The sequence below is a fragment of the Micromys minutus genome (genome assembly GCF_963924665.1).
Source record: "Micromys minutus genome assembly, chromosome: 10".
NCBI lineage: Eukaryota > Metazoa > Chordata > Mammalia > Rodentia > Muridae > Micromys > Micromys minutus.
The window spans coordinates 28,576,361-28,602,581 of NC_137979.1; positions in this window are offsets into that span (position 1 = coordinate 28,576,361).

Here is a 26,221-nt window from a genome sequence, read left to right on the forward strand (position 1 = left end):
CCTGTACGTGATGACCAGCACTCTAGCCCTGAGATGTGGGACATTCCTCCTTCCCTGTTATTTGAGACTCTGCTTTACCTCCTACATGGATCTTGCCTCCAGGATAGCTGGGAAGCTCAAGCTCTCAGCCCTATCTCTTTTCAGGGAATTTAGGGCAAGGGCTACTCAAGGAGTAGAAATGAAGGGAGCATTCAGTATGTGATCGCTTCCCAGACTGGGTTTCACCATTTCCTGTTCATCCTTCTTCCTTAGTAACTGCAGCATAAAGAACACTGACTACCAATCTGTCATTTTATTCCTGATCCTCTCAGGCTTGTGCTTGGGGCTAGAGAGATGGCTCAGAGGTTAAGAGCACTGACTGCTCTTCCAAAGGTCCTGAGTTCAAATCCCAGCAACCACATGGTGGCTCACAACCATCAGTAATGGGATCTGATGCCTTCTTCTGGTGTGTACAGCTACAGTGTACTCAAATAAATAAATAAATCTTTAAAAAAATATATCCATCTTATGGTAGGGTTTTTTGAGACAAGGAGAAATAGGCAGCAAAGTCTAGAAAAAAATGTCAGATAAATGTTTTCTTTGAGTTGGGAAAGACCACATTTCTTCAGTTTTCCAGTAGTTTTCCTTATTATTTGTGGCGCACTCCATCAGCATCCCGCCCCGTGTGCTTGTGCATGTGTGCATATTCATGTGTGTATAAGTGTACATGCACCCAGGGAATGGAATGCAAGAGACTTAAGTGTGGTTCAACTCCAGCCCGTGTCATCTTTTACAGGTTTATCAGAGACATGGATTGGGAAATATTTTCTTAGCCCACATACTCAGTTTGTGAGCAAGTAGGACAACTGTTTGTAAGATGAGCCAATGGACATAGGGCTGATGACTGACTTAGGGAAGTAGGACAACCTCTCCTTGCAAAGCTTAAGCTGGGCAAATTTGGATTTCTTCTTCATGCCTTGGCCACATGCCAGAGATGGTTGGTGCTCAACCAAATTTTATGGGTGGCTTGTCCCTCTGGCCTTGCCTCTGGGCCCAGCAGTAGGGAAGTCAGGTCATGGGGCCAGGGAAGCCCTTGGACTCAGCACATTGTGGAAAGGACAATGGGGCTAGCCAGGCAGCTGAGAGCTCTTCTGTTGGACACAGCAGGAAAGGTACAAAGCAAAGGGCCCTGTCAGCATTCAGTCAGTTCCTACCTCCCCCACAAGGGCCTGCTCTGGGGGAACCTTTTCTCCTGATTCCTCTGCTTCCAGGCATGGATAGATGTGCACTGGGCAGAGAACTATCTCCAAGGCCAGCTTCTTCCATTGGAGGCAGACACTTGCAAGCATTTCAGTCTGGTGCAGCCTCGTAGAATTTTCAGTTCTGCAGACCAATCAGTTTCCTTCCAATAGAGCCCATACAAGAATGATATAGAATGGGTGTCTAGGCAGAATGTGCCCTGTTGATGACACAGCCCACTCATTATTCCCAACAAGCAGTGGTAGATGGCTTCTTCCTTAGGGTTGCTCGACTAGAGGAAAAAACCACTGGACACCCAGTTTAGCTTAAATTTCATATCAACAATAAGTATATTAGGATAAAAAGGTTACAACCGCACCATCTTTTCAAAATCACATCTATTTGTGTGTGTGTGTGTGTGTGTGTGTGTATAGGAGCCCATGGAGGTGAGAAAAGGCATTGGATCCCCTGGTACTCAAGTTACAAATGGTTGTGATCTACTTTGTGTTTGCTGGGAACCAAACCCAGGTGTTCTACAAGAGCGGTGAGCTCTCTTAATCACTGAGCTATGTCTTCAGCCCCAAAGCTTTATTCCGAGGAAGCCAGAAAGGAGCATCATATCCCCTGGGCTGCAGTGACAGGCATTCCAGCTGACATAGATGCTGAACACAGGACTCAGGTCCTCTACAGGAGCAGTATGTGATTTTTTGAACACCTACGTTTTGGGTTTTGTATTTGTTTTTATTTTGTTTTGAGGATTTTCTTCTTTGAGACAGGGATAGAATTCTGTAGGCATGAAAGAATGTACCACCATACCTGGCTCCTTTTATTTAATATTTATTTGTTTATGTGTGTGTGTATTTATTTATTCATTCATTCAGACACAGGGTTTATGTAGCCAAGATTGGCCTCACTGCCCATTATACTTGGACTCAAGAAGCTGAGACAGGAGAGTTGATTATGAGTTTGAGGCCAGCCTGGGCTACATCTATAGTGAGATCCTATCTCAAGGAAACAACAAAAATATATAAAATTATTAAAAGAGAAAAAGATATATATTTTGTAAATCTCTAATTTTGGCTAAGCATGGCTGTATACATTTCAACACTGGGGGAAGTAGAGGCAAGAGGACCAGGAGTTTGAGGCCATCCTAGGTTATGTGACACTGTGTCTCAAAAACAAAAACAAACAAAATACTTTCTTCTTCACTGGTTTCCTTTTCATCACCTTCCTTATATACATTTACCAGAATGTTTTACATGCTCAAATGCTCAAACCCTGTCTTCCCAGAGACATAGTTTCTTCATAGCCAATGCTCAGAAATTCATGCCCCACAACGCACCACACCATACCACACACACACATACACACACACACACTTTTTTTTTTCTTTTTAAAGATTCATTTGATGGACTGAAGAGATGGCTCAGCAAAGTTGAGTTTCCAGCACCCATATGGGGCAGCTCACAACCACCTTAAACTCTATCCCATACCTTCTTTGTTCTCTACCAGGCACACTGGTGGCACACAGACAAACTTGCAGGTAAAACATTCATACACATAAAAATAAGTATGCTGAAGAAAAAGGATTCATTTTGTGGTGTGCACCAAGACACTATTTTTATTATGTATGGGTGAATGTGTCTATGTCTGGGTGTATATATATATATATATATATATATATATATATATATATATATATATATATATATATATATATATATATATAAAATAATAGGGGTTCAAGGAGGCCAGAGGCATTGAGTCTCCCTGGAGTGAGAGTAGCAGGCAGCTATGAACTGCTCTAAATGGTTCTGGGAAAGAGCTGTAAGTGCTCCTAACCACTGAGCAATCTCTCCGGCCATCACACGCCTTTTTATAAGGACACTGGCCATTTGGCCTTAAATACTGTCAATCTTGATTCTGGGTAACCTCGACTTAATTTCCATTACCTTATCTTCAAAAATACCATTTATAAGCCTGTTCTTATTTGAGGTCCACGATGGACAAGCATTTTAGGCAGATCTGTTCAGCGGAGGACATCTTCAGGTTCAGAGATGAGCAGTTAACTCCCCACTGTGTCCAAATAGAGATGATTCCGAACAACATTGTTTTAGATTTATTTATTTATTTTATGTATGTGAGTACACTGTCACTGTCTTCAGCCACACCAGAAGAGGGCATTGGATCTCATCACAGATAGTTGTGAGCCACCATTTAGTTGCTGAGAATTGAACTCGGGGCCTCTGGAAGAACAGTCAATGTTCTTAACCACTGAGCCATCTCTCCAGCCTCCCAACAATGTTCCTCCAGGTCTCTCCTGCTGACTCATGCCAAGGCTGAGGCCTGGCTTTGTTAGGTAGTGCCCTGCTGCTGATTCATGTTTGCAATCCCCAGTCTACTCAGCTGCACTGTTGGTGTATCAGTGAACTGTTTCCCAGTGGATCAAGCCACTGCTGCTCACCAGTGAACTGAACTGCCAATTTCCAGACAACACAGATGGGAGTTGCTCCAAAGAACCTTTCTACACAGGTCCACTTCCCCTATATCCTTTCTTTACCACTACCTCTGGTGGGCGGTGGGCTAGAAGGGAAGTTAAAATATCTAAGAACCATCATTAAAACTAGGTGTTGAAAAAAGTTAAAGTTACACTCCTGTTTCCATTTCTCAAGTGCTGGATGGATGGTAGGTACAAAGGGCTATGTCTTTCTGGGAACCAATTCTGAACCCCTCTCTTCTTACCTCTTTGCTGAATCTTTCAAATTCTCTTCTCCAAAGTTCTGTGTGTCTTCACTTCTCCAGCCCAATTATATTGGTGCCTTATACATTAAGAAACTTATTTAGGTCTTTTAATAGGAAATAACACAGGAGGGTAGTTTTGAGCTCTAGCTCTCCAGTGATGTTTTAAAGATTTAGGCTTTTTCCATCCTGTTCTACTGACATCAACATTGACTTCATTCTAAGGCTGGGTGCTTTCCAGTAGCAACTGAGGCTGTGCGCTTCTCTGTTCATAGCCACTCTGTGTGTGTGTGGGGGGGGGAGTTCTAGAGAGGAGATGCAGAGAGACAGAGAGAGAGAGAGACCGAGAGGATCCTGTGGCTTTCTAAAGATCAAGGATTAACTTTTTTAGGAGTCCCTACAATTCCTACTCCATACTTTACAGGCAGAGATTAGCAAAAGTTACAGATATGCAACTGTTCATCAGCAAATCTCTTTCTTTGAACATACACCCCTCCATACACATATGTATGTTTGCACTAACATTCTGTCTTTGAAATCTACCCATCTAAACACTTTTTAAAAAAGATTTATTTATTTCATGTACATGAGTACACTGTCACTGTCTTCAGACACACCAGAAGAGGGCATCAGATCCCATTACAGATGGTTGTGAGCCACCATGTGGTTGCTGAGAATTGAACTCAGAACCTCTGGAGGAGAAAAGAGGTCAGTGCTCTTAACTGCCAAGCCATCTCTCCAGCCCTTAACACATTTTTTTATGGCCTAGAATTTAGCCCAAGATAACATAGGTATAAGCATAAGTATACTTATTCAGTATTCTTCCCATAGTATGCACTAACTGCAATGCACACTATTACTTTGTATCTCCCACTTAGAATTCTCTCTTTCTTGACTCAGTCTTGCTGTGTGTGTGTGTGTGTGTGTGTGTGTGTGTGTGTGTGTGTAGCTCTGTAGCTGACCCAAGACTTGGAACATGATAGACAAGCACTCTATTCTTGAGTCACACCCTAGCCTCTATTCCTGCATTCTGAATCATGTATTTGTGTGTGTGTGTGTTCCTGTAAAATGTGGGTGCTAGGGATTTGAGCTTAGGTCCGCATGTTCACAAGGCAAGCACTCTATTGACTGATCTATCTCCCCAGTTCCATATGTAGTTATTTTCATAAAACATAAAAAGTGGAAACTTTAGGGTTATTTGGAAAGTCAGTTGTGTTGGATGGTGTTTTGCTGGGGCAAACCTGAAGGAATGTTTTCCTGAAGTGGACACAAGCCAAAGGATGTTCTGCTAAAGCAAACACATGAAGGAAAGTTTCTCTGAAATGGACACAGGTGAAAGGCTAAGACAAACTTGAGAAGGAACATTTCACTGAAGCAGACACAAGTGTAAGGATGTTGAGCTAAAGCAAGCACGTAAAAGGACACGTTTGTGATAAAAGATTCTTCATTAACTAAAGGACATGCATGTATTGGTCCACCTCACATTGCATAGTTCAGCTCCATTCATCTGGACTCCATAGAGAGACACACACCAAAGAGTTTCTGGTGGCATGTTCTGATTTCTCACCAATTCTGCAGACTCGGGCCGATTGGCAGAGTGACGTCAGCTGATACCGACTCACATGTTGAGTGGAGACCCATGAAGGACGTGTGATGTTTAGAGGGAGTGTAAGTAGGACTCAACAGACTGTGAGAAGGGCTTGCTTGTACAGCTAGCTGTGCAGTGCTTGTTGGTCTTGAGTCTTTGCTGATCGTTGATTTGCTGAGAGAGGCACAGCTGAGAAGTTCTCTTGGTATTCCTGGTGATTCTGGTCTCTCCTGCTGACTCATGCCAGTTCTGCTGAGGCCTGGCTGTTCCTGCCAGGTTGTGCCATCGCTTCTGCTACCCCGATATTACTCAACTCTACTGCTGGTGTAACCACAAAGAGTTTTTGAGTGGATTGAGCTACTGCTGCTGACCTTTGAACTAAACTGATTTCTTGACAACACAGATGGGATTTGCTCCAAAGAACCATTTCTAAACAGGTCTGCTTCTCCTGTATCCTTTCTTTACCACTACCTCTGGGGGGTGGTGGACTAGAAGGGAGGTTAAAGCATTAATCATTAAAAGTAGGTTCCACACATGAGTTACACACATATTCCTACATAACATCTCATTTTTATCATACAGATTCAATCCTTTATGCAATTTGGTCATTTTAAATGGTCTATCTGTCTACCATACACCAGTCTATCTGCCATCTCTCTATCCATGCATAATCTACTATTCTGAAGTACTAGGTTCAAATCCGAGGCCTTACACATGCTAACTAAACATCCTACCGTTGGTCCTCAGCATTCATTTTTAAATTCATTTTCATTCAGAAACATCTTTTGTGCGTATCCTATTGGATGTAGCAGCCATGTTATGAATTTTCTCATTCATTGCATGTCTCACCCTGTCATGATATTTGTGTCATTTTGTGAGGGAAGATCTCACCAGGTAGCTTAGGCTTGCTTTAAACTCACAGGAATCCTCCTGCCTCAGCATTCTGAGTACTGAAATTACAGGTGTGAACGATCAGGATCAAATGGCATTTGCTTCTTTTTTTTTTTTTTTTTTTTTTTTTTAAAGCAAGTCAGGTCATGTTTATCTCTAGGTTTTGGGGAAATTCCCATTGATCCTATTTGGGCTTATTTTACTGTTTGACTTCTCTGTGTCACTGCTGAAGAGCTTTGACTGATTAACTTCTTGGCCAGGCATTCTAAGCAGGTCTAGCGTGTGCCCAGGTAAACCTGACACTGGCACAGTGCTAGAGCTCTGACTTTTCATCCCACAGACTCTGGACAGACACCTTGCTCTGCTCTGTCCAACAGCCCAGTGAGACAGTAGCTCTGGAATCAGCCTTATCTCCAGGACAATCCTTTTGTGGTTGGCTTGGAGCAGGATATCTGGATCTAGCTCCTGGGTTTGAGGTCACATCTTGTTTCCCTAGAGGAGCATCACAGTCCTGGTTCTGATACCCTAAGGGACTCTGGGCTTCAGCTTTTGATAAGAGAGTCCTGGGCTTTGCCCTAACCAGAGTTCTTTCTTTGTTTGGCTTGGTGGTGGTTGTTTGAGATAGGGTCACTCAGTTTAGCTCGTTGACCTTGAACTCATGATTCTCTTGCCTCTGTATCCATTTTTTTAAAAAAAAAGAATTGTTTATTATATATAAGTACACTGTAGCTGTCTTCAGACACACCAGAAGAGGGCATCAGATCTCATTACAGATGGTTGTGAGCCACCATGTGGCTGCTGGGATTTGAGCCATCTCTCCCAGCCCCTGCCCCTGTATCCTACATGCTGGGATCGCAGGTGTGTACCACCACAACCACCTCCCACCAAGAAATTCTAGATACCTTTTAAAATTTTTAAATATAAGCACAAAATTGCACAAATTACCAACAAAGAATCTGACAAGACTTTATGAAACACACTGAGATCAACTCATGGAGCTTACCCGGGATTCTGCTGAGACCTCCCCAGGTGCCTCCAGTCTCTGCACATAAAGCTTCTTCCTATTCCTCTCCGGTGCTGTCGATTCTTCTTAGCTACTTGTATTTTGCACGTGTCTCTTCAGACTCCTTTCTCTCATGGCTGACTGTTCAAGCTCCGTCATGTTGTTGCATGAAGCTGGGCTTTCTGTCCTTTCTTCGATGGCTGGCACCCTGGTCTTATAAAAGCTCCCACTAAGCCTTCCTGATGCTGTGACCCTTTAAAGCAATTCCTCCTGTTGTTATGAGCCACAACCCTAAAATTATTCTGTTCTGTAATTTTTCTACTGTTGTAATGGAAATGTCTGACATGCAGGATATCTGCTATGCAACCCCCATAAAAGGGCCCTTTGATCTCCAAGGGAATCAACCCACCGGTTGAGGAGTGCTGACTCAGGCACTTTCTTACTTTGTAGCTGTCATTCCCAGAATTGGTAGAAACCCTTTGTGTTCCAGGTTCTCATAGGGCTATATACAACAATTTAGGGAGATAATGTGAGGCCAGGTAAAATGGAGCACTTCTGTAATCCCAGCACTTTGGGAGGCCGAGGCAGGAGGATCTTAAGCTCCAAGTTAGCCTGAGGCACACATGAGGATCTTTCTCAAAGAGGAAACAAAAATCTTTGTGGGGAGAGGTGTTACATGTTTGTAATCCCGGCCTGGAGGTGGGGATCAGCCTGGGCTACATGAGACCTTGTCCCATTTTACGGTTATGTAAAGTTCTAGAATCTAGAGCCACATGTTGTAAGATACAGATAACTGGGCCAGAGAACGGTTTGCCCACTTGAATCTATCTATAGGTAAAAATGGGTGGACAGTTGCCCTGGAGGATCTGTCGTATAAAGCCTCGTTTCTGTTAGGTGTATTGTGTGTGTCACTTACTGCTACCGGGAGATCACTGGCTGAATGGAATTCTAGAATATTGGTATTTGTCCTGTTGTCCGAAGATCCTATTGGCTACCCTCCTGATCTTTCGTCTCTGACCACCAGGGGGCATACATCAGGCTTCAGAGCACAAGCATTCCCAGCCTGTCTGGAAAGCAAGTTCCTTGGGGAAGAGGGATCAATCAAGACTTAGAGGAAAAGATGAGAGTTTTCAAAGTGTGGTCTATAGGACATGCAGTCAAAATGCTGCCCTTCTTGTGATCTCAGGCCTAGTTAGACTCTGTGGGGATGAAACCTGGGAATTTTATGTTAAACAATGCTAATAGCCACTCCCCACGATCCTGTGGCTACTATCTTGAATGGGAGTATATTCACACTACTTGGGCTCAACACGGTTTTGGGGCATGTTAACTAGCCATCTCCAGCAATTTAGCTAATTATTATCTTCTAGGCTGACACAAACACACATCTAGCTCTTAGAACTGCTGTGAGCAGTAAAGCAATCAACTTGCATAAAGAGTAGTGCCTGGAACCACCTATTTCCACCTATCTCTCTCTCTCTCTCTCTCTCTCTCTCTCTCTCTCCTTCCTCCTCCCACCCCACTTTAAAAAGTTGAAGTGGGGTGGGAGAAATCTGGGTGTGGTAGATTATGTCTTTAATCCCAGCATTTGAGAGGTAAAGACAAGTGGATCTCTGTGAGTTCAAGACCAGCTTGATCTATTGGGTTCCAGGACACCCAGGGTTACATAGAGACAGCCTGTCTCAACAAACAAAACCCCAAAATAAATAATGTCCCTTCTACTAGTGGAAGTAGAAATATAAAGAATGTAAAAAAAAAATGAAGGTATAAAGATAATTTTCATCCCTTTTCTTTGTATGTCTTTGGGGGAGAGTTTTGAAATACGGTCTCACAATGTAGCCCAGGATGGTATTGAACTTGGAGCAGTTCCCCTTCTTCCACCTCCCAAGTGTTTGACTCATGTTTAAGAAGATGTTAATATGTTCTTGGTTAAAGGTTAGGTTCCCAGTTCCTATAGCAACTATCTGCAACTCTAGCTCCAGAGGGACCCAACGCTTCTGATCTCCAAAGGGATCTGCACTGCTGCTTAAACCAGTCCAGGAAAATGGATATAATTTAAATTAAAATATCTTTTTAAAATGGAGAGGACAGGGATGGCAGGAGGTGCCCTTGAGGCCTGAAGGAAGCTCATTCTGGAGCAGTGGGTAAATGGGGAACCTGGCCAGAGAATGGAGAAAAGAGAAACAGGGTGATGTAAGAGTTTAGAATGGGCCCAGTGTCATGGCTCACACTGTTAATCCCAGCACTCAGGAGGCAGAGGCAGGTAAATCTCTGTAAATTCAAGGCCAGCCTAATCTACAGAGCTAGTCTCAAACAACAGCAACAACAAAACAAGCAACTCCCCCCAAAACAAACAATCAATCAATCAAACAAACAAACAAAACATTTAGCAAGTGGCTCACCTGCCAGGGTCCTCCAGCAATTAATTAGCTTGCTTTTCCTGATAGGCCTTTTCTTCTCTTTTGTGAAGTGGGAAGAAGATAGGGGGGATAGGGTTAGTGTCCCATACCCTGCACGTAGTTTAAAATAATTTAACCAGGGGAATTCCAGGTGCTGAGGTGGAAGAGGGTGGTTGGGAGAGGGAGAACCTTCATGGAGGCAATGGGAGGGGGAGGGAGTATGGGATTGGGGGGGGAAGGGGATAACATCTGAAATGTAAATACAGAGACTATCCAATAAAAAATAAAAATAAATAAAATAAAATAATTTAACCTTAGCTAAAAATCATAATCATAGGGCTAGAGAGACAGCCCAGAGATTAGAGCACTGGCTACTCTTCCAGAGAACTCGGATTGGATTCTAACCATTACATGCTGGCTCACACCATCTTTATCTAGTCCAGAAAAACTGATGGCATTCTGCCTCCTCAGGCATGAAAGGGGTGAACAAACACGCATGCTCAAAAAATTGCCCGTATAGGCCAGGCAATGGGGATGTTAATCCCAGCGCTTGGGAGGGAGGCAGAGGCAGGTGGATCTCTGAGTTTGAGACCTGCCTGATCTACAGTGGTGAGGTTTGGTATGTTGCCATGCATCCTAATGCTAAATACTGGTCCCAGATCTGGTTGCCTCAGAAACAAGGAAATCATAATGTACACCAAGTGATGCTATGTAACCCTGTTTCTTAATTTATTTTATTAAGATTTATTATTTATTTTATGTGAGTACACTGCTGGTTTCAGACACACTAGAAGAGGGCATCGGATCTCATTACAGATGGTTGTGAGCCACCATGTGGTTGTTGGGATTTGAACTCAGGACCTCTGGAAGTGCTCTTAACCACTGAGCCATCTCTCCAGCCCCCACTGTAGAGGAGCCGAGAACACGCCAGGTAGGGGTGGATCTGAACGCACACCACCATTTCCCCCTCTTGGGTGTCGACTCTGCACTGGCTCTCTTCTGGTTTCCCCACGCCCTTGCAGTACAGTGGGGCTCACACTGAGGTTTTTTTTTTTTTTAACCATCTCTCTGAGTCTCCTCCATCTCTTCTCTCAGCAAATGGTGTCCCCATTTAAGTTCACTCTCGAGATCAGAAACCCGGGTACTGTCTCTGCCTCCTATTTCTCTTGGTCTTTCCACATCTGTCAGCACCTGTCAACCTGTCTCCTGCTCTCTCCCCATTTCAGTCATCCCATTAACTGAGGTCTGGCCAGAGCAGTCTACTAACCAGACTCACCACTGCACTCATCCCTGGTCTCCAGCAGCCCATGGCGTCAGTGAAAGGCTATTTGTACAAAACGAACCTGCTCAAATATTAACTGGAGCCCTGAGCTTGGTGCTAAAAGAACCATGTCAGTACGAGTTGACCAGGGCAAGGCTGATACAGACAAAGGAATCTTTGATCGCTGAAGGTACACGGGGAGGAGCACCAGACAGGAGGAGCAGAGGCCGTGGGGTACAAATGTTGGGGAGGGAGTTGCTACCTGTGGTGTGTTCAATGGGTTTCTGTGAGCGTACTAAAACCATTCTGTGCCATTTCAGTGTCTGCTGAGTCTGCCTGCCGTGTGGGCCAAATGTACTTATCTTGGGAGGATATCTGTGTACACTTGTGTGTGTGGCAGGACAGGAGTGACAGATAAGATAATCAGTGGTATAAACCAGTTCAAAGTTCATTTCTCCTCTTAATTAGTGTCCAATCTAAATGGTATGCTCTTACTTAGCATTTAGTTGGTGGGTTGGATGCGTCAGTGATTAAGAATACTTGCAGGTCTTGCCAAGGATCTGCGTTTGAGTCTGAGAACCTACAAAGTGGCTCACAGCTGTCTGTAACTCCAGTTCCAGGAGGTCTGGTGCCCTCTCTGACTGACCTCTGTGGGCACTGCATACATAGAGCCTTCATATGTGTGCAGGCAAAACAGCCATATACATAAGTCTTTACCCTTTATTTTTACAGTGTTCTGCCTGTATGTATAGGTGTACACCATGTGTATACCTGGTACCTTCCATGGTCATAAGAGAACTTTTCATCCCTTGGAACTGACATTACAATGGTTGTGAGCTTCCATGTTGGCCCTAGGAAGCAAACTCGGGTCCCCTGTAAGAGCAGCATGTGCTCTTAACCACTGAGCCATCTCAAAACACCCACGTACATAAAATGAAAGTAAACAAATCCTCTTTTGTCTGTTTGTTTTAGTTTTTTAGACTACTCTGTGTAGTCCTGGCTGTCCTGGAACTCACTCTGTATAACAGGCTGGCCTCAAACTCACAGAGATGTGCCTGCCTCTGCCTCCCAAGTACTGGGATTAAAGGCGTGTGCCATCACTGCCCGGTGAAAATAAATCAATCTTAAAAAAGAAACAAAACCAAAGAGGTGGCTCCGTGGGTAAAGCACTTGCTCACAGCATGAAGACCTGGGCTCTAACCCCTGGAACCTGTCTAGGAGCTGGGGTGGTACAGCTGCCTGTGGGGCGCCGCCCACACATTCCCACACATTCTCCATTACAAGATGGCGCTGACATCCGGCTGGAGTTAGCAGTAAACAAGCCATGTGCGCACGTGCTAGGTAACTTTCCACTTCTTGAGCTCTGCCTCTTCCGTGGCGTCATAGGGCCTGATGAGTTTCAACCAATCAGGGGGCTCCACGTCCAAGGCAAGGACTGATCCCTTTATAAGGGGACGGGCTAGATAGTTCCGCCTCTTCCCCTCTCGTTGGTCCCTCTCCCGGTGTTCCCATTCGTGGTCTGGTTCGTGGGCTCGTCCGTCTTGTTCGTCTTGTTCGTCTTTTGGTTTTCTCCGTCTTCTTCGTCTTTTCGTCACGTGAAGCAAGTACTGGTTTTCGAGAGCAATAAAGTTTACCACAGAAGGATTCTATTTCGTGTGCCGCGTCGTTCTTGCAGGCGAGACGGTTGCGCGGGACAGCTGCCATGCTGGTTCTCCAGCAAGATCAGAGGCAGAGGCAGACTCAAGGGCCAGGTAGACTGGTGAATGTGAGAGACAACAAAGAGATCCTGTCTCAAGCCACATGATGGTGTCTCCACAGGTGGACTGTGCCCTGACTATGACACTCATGCACCTGCACTAACACATAAGTGTGGACAGACATACAAATAATACACAAGTAAGGGCCTGGAGGAAGGGGGAGAGAAGCACAAGGTTAAAAACAAAAGAACCACCACAAAAATAGATTGCAAACTATTTAACAGTCCCCCTTTGAGCTGATGGGGTACACAGAGTATGTTCAGGAGGGTTAGGCAGAAGTGGTACCAAGTAGCTTCTGAAGCTCAGATGCAAAGGGACTTGGGGTCTCTCTGTCTCTCTCTGTCTCTCTGTCTTTGTCTCTCCTCTCTCTCTTTTTCTCTCTCTCTCCCTGTGTGTGTGTGTGTCTCCTGGGCTTTCATGCTGGAGAGCCACCGTTGGTATTCCAGCTGACAAGGTAAAGTTTGTTAGCTGTTCCTGCAGGGATGTCCAGACATGTGAGTGTCCTAGACAAATGGCACAGAGTGACCTCAGCCAATAGCACAAGGAGCCAATAAATTGTCCAACTGAGCCTGCCTGAAATTTGCAGAATTGGGGCCATGTATACCAGCATTCAGCAGAGCGTAGGTCACATGACCACAGCCAGCTGAAAAGCAATCTGGGAAGTGAGGTCTTTATGTGAGTGGACAATGTCTAGCTATAAATAAAGGATCCTATTGCTATAGAGGAAAAAGAATCTGTTATCCGGCAAAAATAAGCAGCCTCTGTCCCTGTGTGTATATGAGATAGATACATAGATAGATAGATAGATAGATAGATAGATAGATAGATAGATAGATGTAGTGTGTACAAATATGTGATGTGTAATTCGTGTCATGTGTCTGTGGATATATATGTATGTGTGATATGGTGTGTTTATCTTGTGCATGTGTGACATATGTACATTTGTGTGATATGGTGTGCTCATATGTTCTGTGTGTAAATGTGTGTGTGATGTGAGGTATGTTTGTGTGTGATATATATGTTGTGTGGTATAAGATGTGAGGTATGTATGTATGTGGGGTGTGTGTATGTATAGTACATGTCTGAGGTGTGTGTGTGTGATGTGTATGTCTGATGTGGTATATGTATGATATGTTATGCATATGATGTAGTGTGTGTGTGCACCCAGGGAGTAGTTAGACTTGAACTACTGCTTCTGGTCCCAGACCTGATCCCTCACTTTTAAAGTTATACTGCTTCATCCAACAGCTCATTTCCTTGTGGATGAGACGATCCTAGATTAGGACCATGTTTTCCTAGGAGAGGAGAGTGAGGCAGTTTCCAGCTTGGGTTCTGAGATACCCTGTTGAGCCCCTGGCCAGGAAGATTCACCTGGATGAAGGACAGATGATATGGATTTTGGGTTCTTGAGAGTGACCTCCCTTCTGGCCAGCTTGTGGCTCTGCATGGTGAAACCAGTTCACACCAGTGTTCCAGTTCACACCAGTGTTCCATTACATCAGCCTTTAGGGAGCTACTCTTCCGACCTGCTTGAACTTGATAGTTCTTGGTGCAGGTGGCACAGTCTCACTGACACTGGGGGTGCTCATGGGGCTTCTGGAGGATGGGGCTCCTTAGATGTGTGTCAGCTTGTTTCAGCTGTTTTGTTCTCTGAAGACCAGTGCCTTTCCATATAAAATGGGGACAATAGAAAGTATTACAGGCTGAAGATGTGACAGAAACTCAGTTGGTAGAGGGCTCTCTTAGCTTTCACAAGGCCTTGGGTTTGATCCTCAGCAGTACATTTTTGGAGCATGGTGACTCACAACTGCAGTCCCAGCATGTGGGAGGTGTGGTTGGGGGAGGACCAGGAGCCCAGGGTCATTCTTGGGTATATATCAAGTTTGATACCAGTCTGGCGTACATGAGACCCAGTCTCAGAAGAAAAAAAGGGACTGTTAGGAGTTTAATGATGATAAAAGGAAATAAAGTAGGTAAACCACTGATCACAGTGTTTGACTTAATCAAGCAACGTCTGCCTGTGGTGGTGGTGCTGCTGCTGCCGTTGGTGGTGCTGGTGATAATGATGATGATGATGATGCAGAGCTATAGCACCCCAACCCCCCCCAAAGAAAGGGAAACCGGTGCACACCTGGAACCCATCATTGAAGAAGCTAAGACAGAAAGATTGCAAGTTTAAGGCTAGCCAGAGTTACACAGTGAAACCCTGCTTCAAAGGTGGGGGTGGAGACATTGAGAGGAAGCTGGAAGTAATAATCATTGTAAATTTAGGGCTGGAGAGAGATAGCTCAGTGGCGAATTGCTCTTGCTAATCCAGCAGACCCAGGTTCACTTCCTAACACCCAAATCCGGTGGCTCACAACAACCTGTAATTCTACTTCTAGGGGAATCCAGGGCCCTCTTCTGGCTTCTACATGTCCACAAGAACCTATACTGTTCACACATGACATATACACAAATAAAAATAATTTTAATGCTTGTAAAAATGTAAATTTACATGTAGCGTTTGTTTTTGCTTTTAGAGACGAGGTCTTTCCGTGTATCCCTAGATGTTCTGAAACTCACCAGGTTGGCCTCATAGAGATCTGCCTGCCTCTGCCTCTTGAGTGCTAGGATTAAAAGCCTGTACCACCATTGCCTGCCTTCATATAGCTTTTAATGTGATACTTTTGGAGATTTTTTTTCCTGATATTTTTTTTACTGATGTTTTAAAGGAAGATTTTTTTTTTTTTTTTTTACTTTTCTCTGTGTGTGTGTGTGCATGTGTGTTATGCACACACATGACTGAAGATGTTCTTTTGAGTCCAGAAGAGACATTGGATCCTCTGGAGCTGGAGCTCCAGTGTGTATTGCACCACCTGACATAGGAACTGGAAACCGAGCTCCGACCTTCTGCAGGAGCAGCGCACCCTCTGCTAGGAATTGAACAACTACAAGAACAGCAAGTGTTCTTAAGAGCTGAGCTATCTCTCCAGCACCCTAGCTTCCCCTGCCCATCCCCCAATCCCCAGTGCACTATCTGCATGCTCTGTAAGCACTTTTCCATTGAACCACACCTCCAGCCCCCAAGACAGGGATTCTGTTATCAACCTCATACTGTTGGTAAGAAGTTTTGAATGAAGCAGGGGATGTTAAGTGTCCATGTGTTTGGTCCTAGAAAGCCATCAGATGTAGTTGGCTTTTTTTTATAAAGATAAGGACCAGAGAGAGATTGTGTTGCCCAAGGCCACTCAGAAAGTGATGGAGATCAGGATCCCTGTGTTCAGGCTGATAGAGGATTGGGAGCCAGAGAAGCAGGTAAGGCTTCTAAGACAGAGCTGGACACCTTCTTCCTGGGCTTAGCTCTTCGTGCAGGCTTTTCTTGTTAGCATAGTTCTTGGGAAGTTTCCCCAGCCCTGAGACCTGCATTCAGAAGAGGTGCAGGGCCTGCCTGATTAGGGGAATTGCATGCCATGGTTCATCACTGCTGAAACCTGGGGGGTCATTGGTCCTGTCTATGCAAGTCTCTGTGATTGGAAGACCATTCTGTGAGTCTGAGAAGACCACTGGACATCTTCTCACCATCTTCTTTTGTTTTCCTGTGGAATTTTGGATTCTGGAGTTTAAACGTCACTCTCATTGTTCAAAGCCATCCTAGATACCTTAGTGAGACTTTATCCCAAAGTAAAAATAAAAAGAAGTCTGGGGCTACAGAAGAGATGGGTCAACGGATAAGAACAGTTGCTGCTTCTGTAGGGGACCTGAGTTTGGTTTCCAGCACCCACACTGGGCAGCTTGCAACCATCTGTAACTCAGCTCCAGGGAATCTGACCCTCTCTTCTGGACTCCTCAGATACCTACATTCATATGTACACACACACACACACACACACACACACACACATCTATATACACAGAACTGAAAATGAAAAAAAAATTGAGACAGGGTCTTAACTATGTCACTCTGAGTAGCCTGGGAATTATTGTGTAGATTCATCTTGAATTTACAAAGATCCACCATCTTCTGCCTCCCCAGTTCTGAGAGTAAAGAAGTGTGCCACTGTATCTTCAAAATAAATTTAAAAAACAAAAAAAACAAAACAAAAAAAAAAAAAGAAGGCTGGGGGTGCAGCTCAGTGGATACATGTGCTAGGCCCTGGGCCATTACCAGCATTTCCAAAAGAAATAGGGAAAATTTGGCAACAGATGGTTTTGACTGCCATGGCTGAGTGTGGGATGTTGCCAGTGTATAGGGCAAACCAAACTAAGATGTTGCCATAGCTCCCACAGTGACCTGGTGAGACCCCAAACTGTGCCTCTGTGCCAAGGTTACACTGAAGTTGAGAAACGGGCCTGCAGAAGCTAGAGCTCTGTCCCATTTTCAAAGTCCTCCTGGGAGTCTATTTTCCACCATCTTCCTGGAGCCCTGGGCTGTCGGACCATCTAACCCTGTTCACTCCTAATGTTATTTTTACGACCTTTTCTTCTCACTAACCCTAAAGACAGCTAGACAAACTCCCCAGTTCCATTCTTTTCTTGAGCTGCCTGGCATTGCCCATTCTAATCCCTAGGGCTTAGATTTTTTTATTATTTTATATGTATGGGTGCTTTGCCTGCATGTATGTCTGTGGACCACATGTGTGCCTACTACCCTCTGAGTCTAGAAGTCTATCAGATCCCCTGGAACTGGAGTTACAGATAGTTGTGAGCTTCCATGTGGGTGCTGGGAATCAAACTCACAGTCTTCTGAAAGAGCAGCCAATGTTCTTAACCACTGAACCATCTCTCCAGCCCCTATTTTATTTATAATTATGTGCGTCTCTGTGTGACTATGTACATGTGAGTGCAATGTCCTCTGCAGCCAGAAGAGGGTATCAGAACGCCTGGAAGCAGAATTGCTGGTGTTTGTGATCCTTGCAACATGGGTGTTAGGAACCAAATTCAGGTCTTCTATAAGAGCAGTTCATACTCTTCACTATGAACTGTTCATTAAGAACAGCTTCTCATGGCTGAGCTATCTCCAGCCTCTGACTTTTTTCTTTTCCAAGCAAATGGTTCAGAGTTTATTCAAGGGCTGGCAAGAAAGCTCAGGTATTAAGGCAGGTTTTGCCAAGCCTGACAACTTGGACTTAATCCCCAGGATCCACATGGTAAAAGGAGAGAAAAAAGTCTCCCTGAGTGGTCATCTGACCTCCATATACATATATGTATACATATAGTGGTATGTATGCCTTAAATAAATAAATAAAAATATAATAACATGTTTTTAAAGGGTTATCTTAGACTCAGAAGAGATTTATATTTTTGGTTTTGTTTTGTTTCCAAGGCAGAGTCTCACTACATAGACTTGGCTGTCCTATATTTAAGTATGTAGATCAGGTTGGCCTTGAACTCAGAGATCTGCCTGCCTCTGCCTTTCTAGTGCTGGGATTAAAGTTATGCCTAAGATCTGCACATATACGGTTTAATACTGCTAGGCTTGTTAAAACTTTAGGCACCTTTAAAGTTTTTTTTTACGTGTGTGAGTGTTTTGCCTACATGTATGTATGCGTACCATGGGCATGCCTGGTGCCAATGGAGGTCAGAAGAGACTATCAGATCCCCTAGAACTGGAGTTACAGATAGTTGTGAACTACCATGAATGTTCTGGGAACAGAATATAGACAATACCATCCCTTCCCACCATTCCTTGGGCTGGGCTCCTGAGCTGTATATACACACACACACACACATATATATATATATACACACACATATATGTATGTATGTATATATATATAGTGAAGACAGGTGGCAAGTGGATCTCTGTGAGTTCGAAGTCTGTCTGGTCTACAAAGTGAGTTCCAGAAAAGTCAGGATTACATAGACCCGTCTCAAAAACAAACAAACCACAACAACAACAACAAAGCCAGAAAAGGTGAGCTCTGTCCCTCTGCTTCCTAACTGCAGATGAGATGTGATTAGCTGCCTCATGATCCTGCCACCAGGCTTCCCCACCACGATGGACTGCATCCTTAGACTATGAGCCAAGATAAGCCCTTCCTTCCTTATGTTGTCTTGTCACAGCCGAGAAAAGTAACTACGATGGCTGTCGAGCGCCATGCAGCTATGGAGAAGTGGTTTACCTTTCGGAGTTCGTGTTTCTTTGTCAGTGTAAGAAGGAGCCCTGAGGCTTTGGTCTCATCACGTTGTGCCGGTTCTTTGAATGGATACATACAAAGAGAAAACAGAGAAAAGAGCTGGGCAGAGAGCAAAGTGCTTCATTAATGATCAATGCTGTTATTGCCGGTCCCCCGAATGTACCGGTTTTCCTGTCTTGGTGAATAGCACCATCGTCTAAAACAAAATCTTACCCATACTTATTGTCTTTTGCTTCTTCTCCATATAGCTCATTGTCGCCCCAGGTTACCATTTTAATACAACTCTATCTTATCGTAGCCAGGCTGTGTCTCCTCACCTGAGGAGAGGTGAGTTAGAGGTGCTGCATCCTAGCAGATTGCTCTCACCAGGACTGGATAGAGGCTGAGACATCTTGGGAGACACAGAGATGCTTTCAGCAGGAAGGAAAGGGCATGTCAGCTACAATGGATCAGTCATTTCCTGAAAGCCAAAGAAGAGGTCTACAGGGCTGGAGACATAGCTCAGTGGTTATGAGCACCGAATGCTCTTCTAGAGGTCCTGAGTTCAAATCCCAGCAACTACGTGGTGGCTCACAACCACCTTTAATGGGATCTGATGCCTTCTTCTGGTGTGTCTGAATTAAATGAATTATATATGAATTTATGCTTGTGAGCTCCCATGAGTACTTTCATGTACTTTCACTCACCAATCTAGCTCACCAGCCCATTTTTGCTCTTTGATAAATGAGTCAAATGGGGCGGCTCCAGAGAGCTCTTGCGTGGAATTACAGTCTGATAACATAAATTCAGAAGGCTAGGGTTGCATAAGTTCAGTCCATATCTTTTTCTTGTAAATGTTTCTGGTGAGATCCCTGGAAAATTGCAGGTTTGAAGGTGGAAGGCTGAAAGGCCTTAAGTAGCTGTTAACTGTGCTGGAGATTTTGTTTGGTTCGGTTTGGTTTGGTTTTCTCTGTGGAGCTCTGGCTATCCTGGAACTCAATCTGTAGACCAGGCTGGCCTTAAATTCAGAGATGCACCTGCCTCTGCCTTCGAGTGCTGGAATTAAAGGTGTGCACACGGCCTAACTTGCCCTGGAGATTTGGCTTCCTTGTCAGCCAGAGGTTTCAACCTGAGTGAGGGACTCTTCTCTTGTTCCTCTCAAGGCCCCCAAACTTTCCCAGCCTTCTTCCCTACCTCTGTAAGATGAGTTTCCCAACAACATGGGTCTTCCACACACACTGGGCAGAAACACAGTGGCATCTGTCCCTATCCACCCTGACATAGGTGATCTTGGGACCCAGAGGAAAAACAAAGTAAGCCAGGAACTGACTGCCGAGATGTCTTGGAACACATTCACCTGCTATGTTGCAGGGCTGGAGAAATTCTCTGGGAATCCAGAAGGCCTGTGCACTGGAGACTGCTGGGCCCTCAGCTTGTAGTTCAGTGAAGTAATTTTTGGTTAGGGCAGGACTGCTTGTGGGGATGGTTGTTCTGTCTTTTCTGCCTCTGTGTCCTTGTCCTTGTCCAAGCTGATGGCATGCCTGGTAATTAGGAACAGATGCACTGCAGCTCTTGCTGTGGGCCTGAAATAGTCTCTTCCTTTTTTTCTGTTTGCAGGTGTCTCTTCTTTGCCCCATCCTTTCAAGCTCCTTCTCCCCCTACCTCAAGTTAGGCTACTCTGGCTTGTTGGCTTAATTAATTTTGAGACAGGGTTTTATTATGTAGCTCAGACTTGGCTTGGAACTCATGATCCTCTTGCCTTGGGCTCTGTTTTCCTGCCCAGATGTCTGGGAACAGATTATTTTTTAACGTTTATTTATTTATTATGTATGAGTACACTGTAGCTGTCTTCAGACATTGGAGCCCGTTACAGATGGCTGTGAGCCACCATGTGGTTGCTGAGACTTGAACTCAGGACTTTGGAAGAGCAGTCAGGGCTCTTAACCTCTGAGCCATTTATCTCTCCAGCCCTGCCTCAGCCTTCTAAGTGCTATGATTGCAGGCATGAGTCACTATACCAGACTCCTCCTCCTCTTTAATTAATTTGGAGACAGGTTTCCTTATGCATCCCAGGTCAGCATTAAACTCACTATGTACCCAAGACCTTATTAGAACTTATAATCCTCCTGCCTCAGTCTCCTAAGTACTGGGATAACCTTTTGTACTACTGTTGTACCAGGAAGTGCTTGTGAACCCCAAAAGACCATCAAGAGGCTGTTTCCAGTGTATTCCCATTAGGGCCTCTTTATTACAAGCTCAGGCTTGGCCTCCCCTCCAACCCAACCCTGACACAGCAGGATGGGAAGGCAGAAGAGCCTCGAGCCCTCAGCAGGACAAGGTTTTATAGGAAATGGAAGTGAGGAGGGGTCCATCCTGGCAAGCATCTAGCTGAATGTCTATTACAAACCGACAGGTGGGTGTTCTGAAGCAAGACTGTGTAAAATCACAGATGGTCTGAAAGTACATCTGAAACAATCAGACTAATCTTTGATTAACTCCTTCCAGGAAGTAGCTAGGGAGTAACTCTGGCCAAGGCCGAGCCGTGGGGTCCTTGCTGAGCGCAGCTTGGGTTCTGCTGCAGGTCAAGTTCTCAGGCTTTTTTTTCTTTTCTTTAAGATGGAGTAGGTTTGGCTTTTCTCTACTACACCTGGCCTTCCACCTTTCAGGTTTGTGGTTTCTGTGTCTACAGATGGTGGACTGGTCCCTGCTGCTCTCATCTTCCTAGTAGTGTCCAGACAGACTACTGCACCTGTGACCATAACTCAACGTCTCATGGTCACCCTGGGAGATGCTGTGAAGACAGGCTATCCACGTCCATTGGCCATGTGTTTTGTGTGACAATCAGGCCACACCAAACCACTGCATCTGCTTCTTGCTCATGCCATGTCTATTCTGCAGAGTTTCTAGACTCTGCTGCAAGCCACAACTTCCACTTTCTATGTTCTGTAAGAGTTTGTGCAAGAGGTGAGGTTGGAAGGCCATGGAGGAGAGGCCTTGTAGAAGCTGCCAATCTGAGGTTTGGGGGCCTTGGTCCTTCCTAGAGGAGCACTTGGCAAAAGAAGAGGTCTCCCTTACATTCTTGGGGCTGCAGCCTAGTGGCCCGGCCTGTAATCACAGGGTGTTTCGGTGTCTAGCACCCTAGGGTGTTTCTGTTCCCCATGGAGCTGAGCAACGCTCTCTAGGCTTGGTATTGCGTGTTCACTTTCCTGTCAGTCCTCCCCTATCTCAGAAACGCCAGTCACATTTTTGTCCGGTGTCTCAGAGAAGACAGTATTCCTGCCATCCATGTGTGGTGGTGTCGGACAGCTTCTTGCCTATCTAGTAGAGCTTATGATGACTTTTCTTAGTTGTCAGCTTGACTACATCTGGAATTAACTAATACTCAGGGGCTAGGCACACCTGTGAGGGGTTTGTTTCTTAATTAAATCACTTGAAATCAGAAGACCCACTTTTAACCTGTATCTTTTGAGGTAGAAAGATCCACTTTTAATCTAGGCCACAACTTCTGTTGGCAGCTTCTTTTGTCTTAGTTAATTAATTAATTAATTTTATTTATATGAGTTCACTGTAGCTGAGACTTCTCTCCAACCCCCACCAGTCTCAAGGAGAGGTTGAGAGGCATAATGTGGAGTATGGTATGTGTGTGTCTTGCAGAGAATACACGGATTAGGGGCTCAGGTCATTATGCTAATTTAGTTAATTACAGCATATTTAGATGCCACACTAGGGTGGCACATACCTGTAACCCCAGCATGGGGTGGTGGCCATGGGAAGATAAGAACCAAAGTCATGGGCTGGGGAGATGGCTCAGCAGCTAAGAGCACTGATTGTTCTTCCAGAGGTCCTGAGTTCAATTCCCAGCAACCACATGGTGGCTCACAACCATCTGTAATAGCATTCGATGCCATCTTCTGGTGTATCTGAAGAGCTACAGTATAGTCACATACATAAAAACAAACAAACAAAAAAAAAAAACCAAAGTCATCCTCAGTTATGGTGAATTTGAGGCTGGCCTGGGCTGTATGTAATTAAAATAAATGTGGGCTGGAGAAATAGCTCAGTGGTTAAAATATTTGCTGTACCTTGACTTAAGTCAAGTTTCTAGCATCCAGGTTGAGCAGCTCCCAACTGCCTGTAACTTCAGCTCCAAAGGACCTAACACCCACACAAATGTGGCATTTGCTCCTGCAGATTCATATACAAGCACATAAATAAAATTCAATCTTAATTAGGTGGTGGTGGTACATGCCTTTAATCCCAGCAGCACTCTGGAAGCAGAGGCAGGCAGATCTTTGAATATGATGCCAGCCTAGTCTAAAAAGTGAGTTCCAGGACAGCCAGTGCTACACAGAGAAAGCTTGTCTCAAAAAAATCAAAATCAAATAAATAAATAAATAAACAAATAAATAAATAAACATCTTAAAACAAACAAACAAAAAACCCCCACCTGAGTGTAAGTAAACAAGCAAATGTTAACTACAGGGTTAGGTTTGTCTTGTTACTTTGCTTATTTTGTATATTTCTGAATAGCCCCAAACAAAACCTTCTTGTGTTTTATTTTAATGTCAGGGTCTTACTATCCCTGGTTGGCTTGCAACCTCAAATGTAAATAAAGCCAGACTTGAGATCTTAGAAGTGAGCCGCCTCTGCCTTCCAAGTGCTAGGATTAAAGGGGTATACCACAACACCCAGGTATTGTGTGTGTGTGTGTCTGTCTGTCTGTCTGTTTTAGCTAAGGCAGTGTCTTACTCAGCTGGCTTTGAACTTTCAACAACCCTTGTGTTTCAACCTCCCAAAAGTTGGAATTATGGGAATGTCCCACCACACCCAGCTTCATCTGTGTTCCTAAAGTGAACACAAAAATCTGAGGGCCTAGAGAGATGGCTCAGTAGTTAAGAGCACTGGTTGTTCTTCCAGAGGACCTGGGTTTGATTTTTAGTCTCCACATGACAGCTTACAAGCGTCTGTAACTCCTGTTTCAGGGGATCTTACACCCTCTTTTGGCCTCTGTGGGTACTGTAAGCACATGGTACACAGGGATACATGCAAATAAAAACCCATACATATAAAGTAATATTAATACTACTACTAATAATAATATTTTAAAGTTAAACCTCTTGATTTGCAAGGGGTTGTTGTTGTTGTTGTTTTAAATCCAGTCTTGGGCTGGAGAAATGGCTCAGCTGTTAAAAGAGCTGACTGCTCTTCCAGAGGTCCTGAGTTCGAATCCCAGCAACCACATAGTGGTTCACAACCATCTATAATGAGATCTGATGCCCTCTTCTGGTGTGTCTGAAGACAGGTACAGTGTAAATAAAGTAAGTAAAATCCAGTCTTACCATTTGTCCAGGCTGGCCTCAGACCCCTGGGTCCAGGGATGTCCCTTCAGCCTCCCACATACTGAGGGCTACTGACCCCATCTTAGTTCTTGCTGGAGGGGCATAGCATCGTGATAGTGAGTCATTCTGTGTGTTCTACACTGGCTGTCCTCTCCATTTTACAGATGAGGAAATAGAGGTCCGGAGAGACTAATAATAGCTAACCACGCACCGCATTTCAAGTCCTGGGCTAATTGCTTTAATTGAATGTATTCATTTAATCTTCTCCCAGCCTTCAGAGCTGATCTAAGCACTATTATCATCTCTGCTTTATAGGTGAGGAGGAGATTGAGGTTTGGAGAGGGTAAGGAGCTTGCTGGCAGCTGAGAGAGTCAAGCATCCTCTTGGTGTGACCTCAAAGCCCAGCTGCTAGTCACTGAAAACTCCCAGGATGCAATTTGTCTCAGAAGTTCTGAGCAAGCGCTCAGATCTGTTACCTGTTAGACACATGGCCTTGGGTGGGTGGCTCGGCTTTCAGAAACCTGGTTTCTGACCTGTAAGTTGGAAATAATGATAGTAACTCCCTAATAGGGTAATTGTGGAGATGAAATGAGGCAGTTCTATCAAGGAGTCAGCCTTGTGTTTGACCTATACTAAGGGGGCAGCTGATGCAGGGGATTTGTATTATCTTGCTTGTTTTTCACTTGCCCTAACAAAGTCAGATTGCCTTAGGAGTGCTGGGGGGAAAAAACAAACAAAAAACCAAAAATCTTTAAAAATGAGATGGGGGGTGGGCAGAGGAAGGTTGGAGAGGGGGATCAGCAGTTAAGAGCACTGACTGCTCTTCCAGAGGTCCTGAGTTCAATTCTCAGCAACCACATGGTGGCTCACAACCATGTGTAATGAGCCCCCATGCCCTCCTCTTGTGTGTCTGAATTTATGTATTTATACATAAAATAAATAAATATTTAAAAATATTTATTAAAAAATGAGATGGGTATGGTGGCTCATGCCTGTAATCTCAGTAACTCAGAGGCTGAGGGCAGAGCTGTACCACAGGACCCGATCGCAAAGGAAGGAAGGAAGAAGGAAAGAAAAAAGAAAAGGAAGGAAAGAAGGGAACAAGAAGGCTGGAGTATAGCCAGTTCCTAGTGTGCTTGCCTGGCATGATGAAAACCTAGATTTGATCTCAACTCCGTCTTCCAGAACACTGTGCCTGGCGACCTACAGGAGTCATGCAGCACTTGGGAGGTAGAAAGAGGAAGATCAAAATTCAAGTGCAGCCTGGGCAATATAAGACATCTCAGAAACAATTATTAAGCAAATTGCCCCTTGGTAATGTGGGGGACAATTCCTTTGGTGTTTTCTGTGAAGGGGAGAGAAATGTTTTGTATTTCTATTACTGTATAGCCAAGACAAGATGGTGGTGCACACCTTTAATCCCAGCACTCAGGAAGCAGAGGCAGGGGATGTCTACATAGAGAGTTCCAGGCTAGCCTGGTCTACATAGAGTTTCAGGCCAGCCTGGTCTACATAGAGAGTTCCAAGCCAGCCTGGTCTACACAGAGAGTTCCAGACCAGCCAAAGCTACATAGTGGGACCCTGTTTTAAACACAAAATCAGACAAAAGAAAACCAAAACCAAAACCAAACAAACCACCCTCAAAGTGTGTCTCTTATAGCAGCATTGAGTAGAAAGTGGGGTTGGCTACACCTTTGCCTGCTGTCATTGTGAACTATCAACATCCTTTACTAGAGCTTCACTCTTGTCATAGTGACTAGACACTGGCTTGTTACAGTCACCCAAAGTCTACAACATACAACTTCTGTTGTGTTGGGGATGGGTTATGCCTCTTGCCTCACCAAGCAAGTGCTGGGACTAGAGGCACATGGCACTAGACCCAGCTTTCTTAGGGTTAGTACTGCTGTGATGGAATACCACGACCACAA